The sequence below is a fragment of the Tetrao urogallus genome, assembly GCF_951394365.1.
Source record: "Tetrao urogallus genome assembly, chromosome: 5".
NCBI classification, from domain to species: domain Eukaryota; kingdom Metazoa; phylum Chordata; class Aves; order Galliformes; family Phasianidae; genus Tetrao; species Tetrao urogallus.
This window is the reverse complement of record NC_136818.1, coordinates 10,997,650-11,012,952: the sequence shown is the minus strand read 5'-3', so window position 1 is coordinate 11,012,952 and position 15,303 is coordinate 10,997,650. Positions and strand designations below refer to the sequence as shown.

Sequence of the window (15,303 nt, the reverse complement as noted above, 5' to 3'; positions counted from 1 at the left end):
TCTTTTCATTATATTTTATGACAACCTATGTGGTATCTATACTACTTAATTAAGCTGGTCTGTCACTGGCTAGTGAAATTTGCTTTCTTACAGTTTTCTACCAGCATCTCAGGGTAAATCTAGAAACAGATCAGCCCAAAATTCAGATTATTATTATTATTGGAGTTATTATTTACAGTGGTAGGTGTCAGAAATAGTCCAAAAAATATGGAAAGAACATTAAAGAGACAAAGACTGATTCTACAGACTTAGAGCTATGCGAATGAAAGAAAATAGAAACTTGTGGGAAGCCAGAGTACATTAGAGAGAAGCAACTGTTATAAAACATCTGCTGCCAACAGGTTAAGCTCTCAAAACCTGAGTACTTAAACGGGTACAAGCTCTGTTTTGAATCTGTAACATCTTAATAGATTTATGCTTAGCTCAGACCAACAAGTTGTTTCTATCATGGATGAACCTGCTTTTATTGTCAATGCATGGAATTTTCAGATTGCTTTTTAAAATTGATTTTGTGGCTCTGACTCTGAGGAGCACTCAGAAAGTTCCTCCTGTGATGAAGCATGGTTGTCCGCCTGTCTGGACAGACATACATCTAATTTTGAGGAGGAGTTTTGCCATCCTGTTGAGTGTTGATTGAAGCACAAAGTGTTATTGCTTATTTAAACTTGCTTGCATTTTCCTATTGGATTTCATCTTCATTTGTGCCAAAACTGAGGCTTGTGGAAGAAGAGGTCTTAAGTGAAATGTTAAGCTGCTGTTGGGCAATTTATTGTCAATGCAGAAGGAGCATCTTAGGAATTTCCTCCTTCATAAGGAAGGTATTATCTCTGTGAATTCTTTTGTATTGGCTTTTTCTTAGGAAGCATGGGGGTGGGCATTTCTGTCTCTTCTCGGTTAAAAAAAAAAGCAAAACACCATGCATTTCATTAAATATGCTAAGGAAGATAAGTCATCTAACATCTGTTGGTATCTATAGGCACAAAACCCAGTACTTTGTAATCAGGTTGTTTGATCCTTACTGTGTAGGTCACATCACACTTGGAGAGATGACTGGCTTACTTTCTCATCAGTAGCATTCCTTTGAGTAATTCAGTTTACCATGAAAAAAGTACAATCAATCTCAGTATGTTCTGAAGGTTCCTAGAACTTGAAACGTCAACTTCCCCATTCAAAGAACACCAGCTGTGCACCAGCATTTTTAAAATCTGAGCTTTGTAATGAAATCCTATATTGTGACCTAAAGAAAACCAATTATTTGAAGCTTGCACATAGGCTCATTTTTCTGCTTGCAAAATAAGAATTGTAATACCCTGAGCCACAGGAAGGCAAGGTGGCTTTCACAGAAAAAATGTTTTTGAAAGAAAATAAGTATCCATGTGAGTTCTGTACTTCATTGAATTGCTAAACATTCTAAAATGAAATCCTTTGGTAATTATTGGAGCCCTGAATAAAACATAAAAGGTACTCAAACAACACTATTCACAAAGAACAAACAGCAGCAAAACTCTTGATTTTTACTGGAACATGTCTAAATCAATAGGTTGATTTCCTTACTGAAAACAAAACCCTACCTGCTTCAAAACACAGCTCTTTGCAGAAAAAAAAAAAAAAAAAATTATCTACTGGGATCTTTATGGATGGCTCTTCTTTCTTCTCTGTGAAGTCAGTGGAGTTTGAAGTCTCACCCTACGGTTTTCCCCTTGATAAGGCACTAATGAGGTTTCTGTACCTATCTGTTTTGCTGGGGCAGGCAAAGAGGGAGGAGCTGAGAGGACAGGAGAATCATACCTGTTTTAGAGACCCGGCCAAAACTCTGAGCCAACAGGATTTTTCTGAAAAATATCCAAAGCATGTTCGGTGTCTGCACTTGATAAGAACTTAGAGAAGTGTTTTCTCCATACTAACACACACAAGTAGGAGCTGCAGGGCAGCAATCTCCACATCATTTCTACAGAGTAGTCTTGCTTCCAAGATCTATCTCCTTGTGATTAAGGACATTATGAGAGGCTTTCTCTACCTGTCTCCATCATCTCAGTATTGTTGCACCTCCTCTTCTTCCTGTTCCTTTCAAAACGAAGCTAGCAATCCTAACACGCAAATACCATTATTTGGTAGGATGTGAGTTTACATTTACACCTACATTTTAAATAACTGGTCTAGGGAGAGAAGTTTGTATATGCTGCTCTCAGAGCCTAAATGATTAGTGTTTCTAAATCCAGGTCATCAGAAGGAGCCTCCCAGGAAAACTGTCTGAGCTGTTGAACATTGTGAGTTTCACTAGTCAAGGATAAATAGTTGAGCTAAAGAAAAAAGTTCACAACCATTTCTTCACGAGTTACCAGGGGTTAAGCCTTGGGAGTACTGGTATGTGAAGGTGAAGCCATTCCATTCAATATGTCACTGGCCCCTGTGGACTGGTTCGCCATAAGTGACACTACTGGTCTTCACAGGTGATTTATTGAAAATAACAGCCCCCCAAAAAAGAGGAAGATCATAACAGCCTTTCATATTGCAGTAGAGGAAAACTACTTGCAGGCAATTCTGGCTTGTGCACTTTCAAATAATGTTAGAAATTGGGAAAACATAAATCAAGGTAGTTAAATAACGTTTGTGACAGTAGATGAAAATCTGTTCTATTTTAGAACATGACAGATGTCGGTGAGAAGAAAATAAGCCATGTTCCAATTAAAATAATAACATCAGGCTAATTGCTCTGTGGCAATATTCCCATCCACCTCAAAAAGAATTTCAGGAGTTGGACGATGAATGCTTTATTTGATTGTCTCACAGGCAGGCAACCACTCCAACAAAAATGCAATTCATACATGCCTGAGTTTTTTCTCAGTCCTTGAAAGATGTATTATGTTACTTGAAGAAATACTTGAAAATATTAAACATTTCAAGGTACTAGGGATCTGATTATTAAACCTAGCTGCTGCAAGTAAGATAGTATTCACATGTACTCTCTTAACCTCTTGATCTTGCCTCAGTAGGGAGCTATTCATCACATGTCTTCAAGAGCAGAAGTGAGTACAGAGTGACAAGCCTCTGATCAATGTGGTCAGTGTTGGTCAGGAGAGGGGAAAAAAAAAAACCAAAAACAAATAACCAGGTACTTTGAGTTGTTCTTTTAAGACATATCCTCATGTACAGACATAATGTTAGTTAAAAAGTGGATTTTTTTCTTGGTTAAAGCAAACTCTGAAGGGAGATTTTTAGTGAACAGTTAAGAAAACAGGTCTCAAGTTGTGCTAATTAGTCATAGAGTATAATTACATAAGCGTATGCACAGGCATATAAGTTCAGAGATGACATCACGTCTTGGTGTTTGGTTTAGAAATGGGTGCTTTTGGATGCCGTGTGCTGGGCTGGTATCCCCAGCTGCTGAACTGGAGGGCCTTCCAGATGGGCAATAAGAATGATGACTTGACTGTTGTATGATTTGGCTGTGCATAAACACTGCAATTACTACAAAAGGCAGGCTTTAGTTTTATTGTTCTTAAAGTGAATTTCCAATATTCCAAGCTAAACTTGAGAGTCTAGTGCCATGGCACACAAAAAGTGTGGGATGTTCTGCCAGTTTAATTGCTTTCACAGTAAAATTATGTGAAGCCAGGATCCACGTGTATAATGTGGAACAGCAGGATGCCAAGTAAATGGTATGTCTTATTTGAAGACACAATTAACAGTTAGCAGTAGTAATATCCTGTCTTTACAGGTTTATGCAGAGTAATAGTTTTTGATAGACAGAAAAAAAGGGAGAAATCCTACCTTTCTGCTGTGATTATGCATCATTGTGACTTGTATTCATTTTTATGTCTTACTGTGTCTCTATAGAACTCAGGAAAACATTCAGCCTGAGGGTGAGAGATCACCTTAATTTTTCCTCCACTGGGTCTAGCAGAAATTGTATTTTCACTGTACTGCACCTAACCCTAAAGGAAGGCACAAACTGGATTTCAGTCAAATGTGGTCAGATGCTGTCCAAATTCCCACAGCATTAATAACTCGTTATTTCTTAATATTCAGTATTCTTTTTTTTTACCTCTTACAGTACAGGATTTCATAGTGATACTGCAAATTCTGCAGCATTTATGTAAAATGCAGTATTTTGAAACCTAGAAAAAGGCCAGAACTGTACAAATATGTTGTGTGAAGCCCAGTCAACAGCAGCTGTTGTTGGCAGTTTGCTATATACATCTCAGTGACATTACAGATCTAGAATCACTTGACTCATCTCCAAATATCTCCTGTGCTGCATTAGACAACTACTTCAGTGTTCCCATTCCCACAGACCCCAGCAGAATAATAGCTCTTATTACAAATATGTGATTTCCTAGAAAAGGTCATACACTCAACAACTGTAAATCACATAAGGCAATTAAAACAAATTTAAAAAAAAAAAAAATCAGAGAAATAAAATACATTACTTCCCAGAAATGTATCTTCTTCCAGTGATACTTTGCTTCAGTGAAAAGCATTGGTATTGCTGCTAAATGCCTCAAATATTTCCCTTTCAAGATCAACAACATTTTTTCTGTTGGCTTTTGTAGCAGAGATTCTGAACAAAACTACTAAAATACTGCAGACTGGTATTTTTGCATTAAATAACCTCAAAACTGCTACTATCAAAATATGATTTTTGCCTGCACATTGTCTGATCTTTCTAAGAAGAGATTCTACCAACTGAAAGCTAACATGAGAAGTCCTCCTTAATCTCAGCTGCATATTGAAGTATGAGAAATAGACTTGGATCCAAGGATAAATATGGGATCTACCATAAACCTAAAGATTAGCTGATAAAGTTTTTTAATATGTTAAATCTGTGTTAAATTGGTGAAATATCTTGATATTTGTAGGTGTCACTTGGGAAGTATAGGTGGTTTGATCCAGAGTTGTTCAAGGCCTTGCTGAATGGGGCAACCTGATCTAGTTAGTATTTGATTTAGTGGTTGGCAATGCTGTCTGGGGCAGTGGGGTTGGAACTTTGAGGCCCCTTCCAATCCAAGCCATTCTGTGATTCTAATGTTCCAAGTGGAATTTCAGATTGTAAGAACTGTAGAACATTTGAACATTACTAACTTCTCCTTGGAAGAAAAAAGAAAAAGCTACTTCTCAGCCAAATGTTTCCTGTGTGTGTAAATAAATTCTGATCTAGGGTAAACAGTATTTCCAGTGGTGATCTCTATCCCAATCAACTTCATAAAAACACTGGACTTATTGACAATAACCCCTTCCCTATTCTTCTTGAGTTGAAGAGCATTACATTTTGATCAACTGTTACTGTTTGTCTCTAGGAGCATGACTTGTACCAAATATGGGATAATGTTGAGCAAATGTCAGTTTGAGCTTAGGATTGGCTTGTAAAACCAGCTTCCAATTGTGCTGCCTCAGGAAGGACATGAATTTGTTTCCTGCAGCAAGAAGCGAACCTACTGCTATTTTAATTTCTGTACCAGAAAGTTCTGTTTAGTTGTCTAAATTATTGGAGCATGTTGTTTCCGAGCACTAAGGAGACTATTTGATTTATAAATGAAAGCTGGCAAGCTAAGGAGATAAAGATGAGCTACTGCTTTAGTCATCATGGAATGTGACATTCCTCCATGTTGTATGCATTTTTTGAAAATGAACGCAGAACAAAATCCCACATGATTATGTAGGTTGAAAGCATTTTTTTTTAAATACCATAACTAGAAAAGTGGACAAAGTGGACCTGAATGACATAATTCAACTTTTCAAAAGCTTATGACTCAGAGGTTACGGAATGAAGCAATTGTAGGGAAACACTAAGTAATATCATTAATTTAAAAGTGAGAAAGACAACGTGACAAATGTGTGAGGGATGCCTTGCCAACAAGGTAGCAGGCAGAATGGCCACTCCTTTGATCAAGGAAACAGAAAACACAAAGTGGAAAACTAGAGCAGCTCACTTACTTCAGGTAGGAAAATGAAGTCTGTGAAGAGATAATGGCAAAAAAAGCATGTATTGTGGCTATAGGGTAAGCCTACAGAGAAAAATGGAAAAATTATGTTGCTTCATTTGAATCTTTCTAATGAAATTTCTTGTCTTTTTTTAGGCATTTCATTTGAGCTAAGTGAATTATAGCATACAGAAATATATAATATAAAACTCTAGCACTTGAGATATAATACCATAGGTTAATAGATTGAGATATAGCTTGTTGCAGAAAAAACAAGCCAAGTAACCTATACTGTGTATTTATACATCATTTATACATCACAACTCTTTTTCTCTGGTTTAGACAGAAAATTACAACTTTTGATATACTAAGGGAGAATCCACTGCCTTACTCTTTGTAAATATTAATTATCTTATAAGCTTTGGGTCTTCTCTGTATTACAATGGCTTCTGGATAGTATTCACTGTCAATACAGCTACTTTACCATTGCTGTATTTTTCTGTTGGATGATACTACATCATGGAGTTTCTTACCCAGTAGTTGATGTCACTGTCATCTGGTGAAATGGCAGGTGAAGGACTATCTGTGAAGCCTCTAACTTTTCATTTTCTAAGGGCTTTTTTTTTTTTTTTTTCCCTGGCCGTTTCTTTAAAACTGCTTAAGTAGAATAATTTCAGTCACTCAGCTGTGCAGTGATATTTATTTCTACTGGGACTCAGAAAAAACGTAGGCAGCAAACCGCAGAATCAGAAGTGTTATCAAAGAGTCTGCTTCTGTCGTGTGTCAGCTCAGAGTTCATGAAAGGCATCTCTTCCCTTCAGCCTTCACTACTGTTATAGTACTGACTTCAATTCAAATTCTGACAGGAAATAATGGCTATTTAGAACATTTTAAAATTATCCTTTGTTTTTGATTTCTTTTCTTTTATTATTAAAATTATTATTAATAAAATTATTATTAAAATGGTTGACATTATTCAGAAATGACATAAGCTCTGGCATGCTTATGGATACTGAAAAACAGGATAGGCTTGGATGCAGTTTAGGCTTTGGGAGAAATCCTTAATTTGATTGTATTTTGTGCTTCTAAATACTTGACAAACAGCCACACAATTATAACTATGAATTAATGCACGTTTATGTTAGCAACTGAAAGCAATAACAATTGAAGAACAACTGAAAAAACTTCAGTACAAGCTTATGGAAGCTAAGTGAGAGCAACTCAAAGTGAAAATGGGTACTTCTGCATGATTCTTAGATAAAGGACATACAGGAAATGAGATGTATAAGATGAATTCTAAATTATCTGTTTCTTATATTGCCAAGATTTTTTGAAAGTGGCAGTGTGAATGGGTAGAAACAGTGTAGTCTTTATTTTTAATACATCCAGTAGTGAAAAGAAGATTAAGATGCAAATCATATGAGAAGAACAAGCTTACTATTAAGTTGTGTGATGGTTAGTACCAATTCATTCGATACTAGGCTCAAAGATATTTTTCTTTCCTTTTTTTTTTTTTTTCTGTTTAAGAAAAAATTCCAATGAAACAGAAGACATTCAAGGAAATGAAGATTTCTTTATCTTTGCAGTGAAATTACTTGGAATGTAGAAAAAAAAAATTTAAAAAAACACAATAATTAACAAATAATCATTATTACAGTTCAAATTCCACCCTTTTGCATGTGATAAATATTACTAAATCTCACAGCTTTTATGGAGTATTATATCAAACACTGTAAAAAAAAGTTCATACTAATGGCCATGTTATGCTATATATGATATATGTTAAGCAATGTCAACTCTGACTCACTCTAAAAGTAAACTTGTGATAATTTGTACATCAAAGACAAGATTTGTGAAGTTTTCCAGAAAGTTTAGATTCTAGTTGTTAAAAGTAGGTGTCAAAGTCTTAAGCTGAAACAATAGATCTCTGTATGTATAACAATATCTGATTGTAGCCCCTTAAAGGGGAAGATATGCTAGGAGATGAAACATCTCCAGGCTGTTCTGAAGTTGTCTTTCTGGATGTCTGGCTTTAGTATGTGCTTCCACACAATTTCTTTGCCTTCAGAAAATTCAGATGGGGGAAAAAAATGAAAACTTACTGTAGGATGACTATATTATCCTCTTCGGATCTGAGCAAGAGTGGTATCTTCATTCAAAAGATGTTTCCAATTACTACTAACATTTAGGTAACATGAATCAACTATTTCTTCCTTGTCTGTACCTCTGTGTTATTGCATAAGCATTGTGAAGCCTAAATGACATGTTTCAATGCCAATCAGTAGACATTGTTTTTGGACACCTGGTGCATATGTTTGCTCAGAGCAATATTAGTGACAGAACTCCTACTGACACTGGTGAGAAAGCAAAAATCAATTTTACACCTTTCTGAGGATATACACATCTCATTTTTCTCTTTGTGGAATTGCCCTGATGTGAACAAATTATAATGTATTCCTTTTTCTATGACAAACATAGGTTAGGATCTGAATGCTTCACATTTTGTTATTACTGTTTTTGTCCTGAGTACAAAGTCCGCCTCAAATAAACTTACTGAAATTTTGCAGGACGCTGTTTTAATTTACATTCCTGCAAACAACAGAAGTTTCAACAGAAGGGAAGCACTAATGTAAAGAATGAAAGAAGAAATATTGTCTTTGGAAAGCATGCTTTTTCTCATCACTTTTCCTCAACCTTTCTTGGTTTACTTTGGCGCAAGACATTTGACTCATAAATAATGCGAGTGACAAACTTTTCTCATACACCCTTCATAGAAGTGTGTTGTTGCAAATGAATAAATCTAGTAAGTATCAACTTTGAAAATCCTGTTAGAATCAGTGAACAGTGCCAATTTACACCAGTTTATGATCTGAGCATTTAATGTAGAAGGGCACTTTTCTCTATGATTGAGTTTTTAACTAAAATAAGAGAGACATTTAACTAATTGTTTCAATGATTCCCCACTGCCTGAGCAAGCAATAACAATTTAGAAACTCTAAAAAAAGCTAAATCAAAACATCAGATAGAGAGCTTCAAAATCCAGCCATAAATTCATGAGCGAGATAACAGTAATGATTCCTGCCCTTATAACTTGATACAATTCTGTGTATTTTAAATTCATTTGACTGAGAAAGCCAATAGTTGTAATAACAAATCCGCAAGTAAAAGGAGGCAAACAAGCTTTAGGATTATTATGTTGCCTTCAAAAAAAATCACTGACAACTGTATAAAATGAACCACCTCAATGATGCAGAAGCAAGCTTTCAGAATAAAAACTTAGATTAATCAATGTTAAGGTTGGAAGAGAGGACTACAATCATTTAGCCTGTCCTTTTTGGGTAACGTAGATAAAATAATTTGCCAATAGTGTATGCATAAAGCTCACAACTGCTGTTCTGAGCTGTAAGCTTATTTCTAGAATAATACTCTCTGCTGAGGTAAATGACTGGGAATAACAGTAGATGTGCATACGAAATCTTGGCTCTCTAATGTTTAGTCCACGTTTATTTTACCTCAATTTTCAGTAAATGGGATTGAAGCTCCCAGCTCTCCATAGCAGATTTTTAAACAATTAACTGGTCTCACTTGTGTACTGTGAAAAGTGGTGCATGCACAAGCCAGCAGCAATGACATTGCAAATGGCAATCTGGCCACCCCCTCTTAAAACAGAGCATTGGCAACTACTCAACGTTCCAGCTGCTACAATAATGGGCAGTTGTTTAATCAGAATTCTTTGTTTTCATTGTGATTTCTTTAATGTATGTAGCTATGCATTAAAAGCCTTTCAGTTAGTAACTCTGGAGTGTGCCGCAGCACGTTGAGTCAGTGGATTTCAGTAGGAGATGATGTGAATATCAGTCCTCTGAGTTTTTATCACCTGTTTTTCATAAGATCAACATGGAAGTTCTAAAATCAGGCCGTTAGTTAATTTCATGCTTTTTTCTGCTATGAAATTGTAATTCAGTAAATAAGTTATGAAAAACAAGTTCTGACAACTGTACATATCTGAACATAATGTTCATAATGTTTGTTCCTGACTGAAACACCACCAGAGATGATGGATAAGGTCCTTTCCTCTTATTCTTTCTGCTTGTGACTTGTCTAATTGTCATCACTTCATAAGCTTGCTCAGTTAAATACAAATTCTCATTGTAAAACATAGCACTGCATTCAGTATAAAGAGTAAACAACTTATTTTTCCAAATGGAAAAAAAAATCAACTAGAAGGCTATCTTTGTGCGGTTAACCTCATGTAGCAGCAATATTTCTAACAGAAGTTCACTGTCTTTTCGTGGGTTGAGGGGTATGATGTGGGAGGTGTCAGATATTTTTGTTTCCAAGTGTTTTTTTGAAGGAATTGTTGCAGTGACTGGAACTGGTGACTGCATTCCATACTGTCATTATTGTCAACAAAGAAGGCATACAATTTTTATTAGCTTGGACTCCAGTGATTTAGCTCCCAGTAACTTTTGAAGCTCACTGTCCCAACTTCCAGAGAGCTGTAATCTCTTACTTAATTCTAGCAGTTCTGAGGCTGGTCTATACTGTAGAACAAGAAGATCCCAATTATTTGTAAAGCTTACTCTGTATTAAAATTACACCAGGGAAATAGGAGAGCTAACTGAATATATATCCCCTGACAAAGGAAATTCTGCATGGTCCTATTCACACTAATCAATTTCCAACTTCCATTAATAGCCCTCCATTTGGCATGTTGACTTCCGTCTTCTTCCAGTACAGAAAGCAAGAACCTGCAGAGAGCCCCTTTATCCATGTTCCCTGTGCAAGCAATTGATTTCACACACCTGCTGATTTTTAACAGATTCCCTGATGTGAACTCAAGCACTCTTTTACCTTAAATAGTGAGGAGCCTGGACACTTGCCTATGATTTATTTTGCAGGTTTCCTACATACTCTTGTCTTAGAGCTGTACCATTTTTATAAATACATAAATACATAAATATGTTATCAGAGTGGGGTTACAACAAATTGTTTTGCACCCTTAATAATAGGCTATCAAATAAATTCTATTGAAAGTTATTTCTAGCACAGCTGCCTGTTGAACTGAGGGTCAAAGATCATCTGAACATCTGTCAAAAAAATACTGGCATTGTTTCTGTTACCAAGTCCTAACCTAAACTATGAGAGAATATCTACATCTGTACAAATTGTTCTGTATAACTACTTCTGTTATAACTCTCATTCTATAAAATTTAGTGCTTTTCTAAGAGATACCTTCCTGCATGTAGTTAAAGATATAACAAACGGTTCTCAGAACCAAAACCAAACTGACTTCAGAATTCACGTGGCTCCTGACCCTCTTTCTAAATTCAAGAGATATGAGAGAATAATAATTGTAATAGATAAAGAAAAGCTTCTGTTCACACTACAGGTCTTGATCTCATTAGTGTCCTGCATCCATGAGGGGAATCAAAGTTGAAAGCTGATGTACCCACAAAACCTTTGATGACCGTTACAGCAGTTACAGCAGACTGAGGCAATGCACGTAGTTGAAGAAGAGAAGAAAATTGTGATAACGTTCTTGTAAAAAGAAAACAAAAACAGAAATAAGCAGTACTGAATATAAGTGAAATAGGTAGAATATTTCTAGCAAAATTTGTGGGATAAGACTTTGGGATACAAAGAGGGTTATTGAAACTATTTTCAGTGTATTACGGAGTGAGAAATTTAATAAGCAACTTGAATGTAAACTGCATTGCCCACATTCTAGGTTCCCTCTCTGTAAGGGCTCTGCGTTTGCACAGAATTTTGTTCATTTTAGTAGAGAAGACCAAAAGAGCACAGAAGATGGAATGCAATAGGAAACTAGTGAAAAGAGTATTTTAACATTGCCTAATTGGCCTCTTGCAGTGGGAGGAGATAGAGATGACACAGGCACTATAGAAGGTATATTATTAATGAAACACAGTGAATGGTAAAAAGCAGGAAATGACCTGACAGGACAGAGAATTCTGAAGTGCTAGTCTTGAAAATGTGGTTGTAAAATTTTAATTTGACTTTGTGGTCAAAAGCGGGAGGGAAAATCCAGTGGAAAATGTAAAGAAACTGTTTTAAGATCAGCGTAAAAATATTTTTAGCAGAACAGATTAAAGGGTGATTTATTTAAAAAAAAAATCCTTGATATATAACCAACAGATGAGAGCGAGACTACTGTCCTCACGCTAGCACTGTCTTGTGCATCGTGTTCCCTGAGTCAGACAATATGAGAGCAGCTGTTCAGCTTCCTTAGTTCTTCACCAACACTGTAGCTGTATCTAACCACTGTTGAACCTAAATGCTGAAATAAGACATGAGAATGCTAGAGAAAAAAGCAACAGTGTTCCAGAACATTAGCTGCATCACTTTTTGCTGACAATCTGAGCATCTCCTTCATTTTACACTTTCCTGAGCATTCACAAATGTTAATAAATTTACCTTTACAATGCATTAAAAAATGAGAAGGGGAAATCTTTTGTCTGTTTTTGATGTAGTGAATCCACAGAAAAAATAAAGGAGGACCAAAAAAATGCTCCAACAATCAGGATAATATTAGATGGCATCATGAGAGGCCAGTCCACCCAGTTTCACTTCACCCATTTGAATCCAGACTGTGACTGGCATCAGACCAAACATTCAGTTGCCTAGTGCATAAAGAAATAGAAATATTAAGTAGCAGCTAAAGTTACTAGTTTAAGATTCAGGAAATAAGGAAGCTACATACCAGAATACCTAATACCTAATGTAGTTATGTTTTATCAGAGCTGTGAGACTGAGAGCTTGCTGGAGAGAAGAAAGACCTGTTTCTGTTGGTGTAGTAACTTACATAAGCTGGTATCTGAAATTCTTTCATCAATCAAATGTCAGAAAAAGCATTTGGCATAAAATCAGGAAATCATTGAATATAAAGTTTGCACAGAGAAGATCCACCAGCAGTAATCAGAATTAAAAATCACTTATAATTTTTTTGTCTATTTGGGGATTTTAACATAAAAGCATGACTGAAATGGGGTTCTGGTTCTTCTGCTAGGTCCTCACAAGATCAGGTGCAGTTTAATATAGGAAAATTTCCACATGGATGCCAGATACTCTTGATCCAATGCAAAAAGTCTTTCCAGAGATTAAGTACTTTTTCTAAGCTGATTTCTTAGCATGAGGCTCCTCTAAATAAAAAAAATGAATATTCTGTAAATCTCACTTTAGCTTCTAATTTCCTACTTGTAGTTAATATTCACCCAAAGGACTCAGATTAATTACCTTAAGATGAACAGTTTAAAATGACTTGAAGAATATATAGAGCATGGTATTTTAAACATCTCTAGCAGTTCATTTCTCTGCATGAAAACCTGCCTTCATCACTTAGCTTTAGCTCCAGATCTGTAAAAAACAGCCCTGTTAATTTTAAACATGTATTGGTATCCACAGTGCCAGAAATGGATAAAATCTGGGACAGTGTGCCTGTCAGAAACAGCATTCCCTCTCTCTTGTATTCCTAAATCAGTTTTGGATCACGTACTCATCTATAACCAACTATATAGACAGAATTTTTATTTCTGTTTATTTCTTCTTCTTTTTTTTTTTTTAACATCTTTTTTTTTTTCTTTTTTTTTTTCTGCTTATCAGGGGTTATAGGGCAAGATTTCAGAAAGCTTGTATTTACTTAAATCATCACACTTTCAAAGTTAGAAAATAACGCAGTGCTGTAGGAATTCTGTTCCCCGCAGCAAAGAAATACCAACTTGAAGGTTTTTCTGCACACATGCACATGCACAAATGGCAACTTTCTATGCTTGGCCACTCTCAGGCAGACATCAGTATTTCGATATGCTGAATTTGCTAACATAAATCATATAATCAGATTATTCTGAAGCTTTGGAAGTGAATACAGTGCACATGGCTCTGCATATACACAAATTAATCATCTCCCCCATATACAATTTATAAACAGTTTTCTTAGGAATATTCCTACATATATTTCATTCATATACATACTTTGGTACATTTTTCAAAATATCCTGCTTAAGTAGTAATACATGAATAGCATTGAGACACCATGTAAGACCTAGCAGTGATGACAGCATGTATAGTTCTGCAGTTTTACAGGAAACAGCAGTTATGGAGACAGGCTTGCTCTTTTGTCCCAGTTTTTCTGCAGGAGAGCTATCAAACATATTAGAGATGCACTGACCCTTAATTAGCACTGGCAGCTTGGTGACTATCCGTGTCTGCTGAGGCCTGATTACCTGTTCTAAGATTCAGCTTCTCTTTCATTGCTTTGAATCACCAAAGCTTCATTGCTTTGAATCACCAAAAAGAATGAAAGTGATTGTAATCATTTCCTATCCAGCATCTCCTTCCCCCTCCGTAGGAATTTTTTTATAATTATATAAGCATACACATTCAGGAATTTACAAAAAGATTTCGGAACTATGCAGTAAACCACAAGATGACTCCAGAACTGCAGACAAAACCATGGTCTTAAGGTTCCTGCAGACAGGTGCCTACATTCTTTGTTTGAACTGAGAAGTTCCAAAAATATTAGAATTTGGCTGACTCTCTTCTCACCACCAAGAAACAAGAAGTATCCTGAAAAGCCAGTATGGTAATCACAGTGAGAGCACACCTAACATGCTCCTGCAGGACTGCACTTGTGACTACTGTATTTTTAAAACAGTTGAGAGATAATTGAGAACATATTGGTTCACTGGGACAGTCAGTGGAAAACCTCAGCTCAATGTCCTCTGCAAAGCAAAACTCACATTTCTGACTTGTGTGGAGAAGGGCTATGTTGAGGTATAGACAGGTCTAGGTTTCAGTGAAACTATCTGTAATACTAGATTTTGTATTATTTTCCTGGAAAAAAATGCAAGATGTAAGGCGTCAGATGGCATATAAATGAGTTCCTGAGCCTCTGGTGGAGAACAGATCATGCAGGGGAGGTGGTGGCTAGCAGTCCCTATTTCTGGAATTATTTCAAGGAAGGGAGCATGGGACTTTTAAAAATTATTTAATGTGAAACTGCATGGAGAAGTACAACTACCACAAAACCAAGTGCAACAAATCAGTCCGCTTTCTGCCAAAAAAGATGCAAATGCCTTCAGTGAGGAGAAGATCCTCAGAGCTGGATTGTCATTTGGGAGAGGTGCCCAGCGATGGCTCCCATCAGGCAAGCAGGGTGGAGGTTCAGGTCAGGCATTTGCTTACCGCTTCCTATCAGTAAGATCTGCATTGACCCTGAGAGCTACTGGCAGAACCACAGGACCCACTTCTCAGAGGAAAGCAGGGCAATTTAAAGGGAATGAGTAACTGAAAGTCCTTTGAACTCAAAATTCAGAGCAAATGAAAGAAGGAAAACAAAAGGCCTAAACCAAAATTTGAAGTTAGA

At 36.3% G+C, this 15,303-nt stretch overlaps 1 protein-coding gene across 1 annotated transcript in view; it reads right to left on the bottom strand.

Moving 5' to 3' along the window:
* The window catches only part of AK5 (adenylate kinase 5), a gene marked incomplete at both ends in the record, with an annotated part of 83,027 nt that overhangs the window by 42,409 nt on the left and 25,315 nt on the right, over positions 1–15,303 (bottom strand). The gene's annotated exons all lie outside the window — the stretch shown is intronic.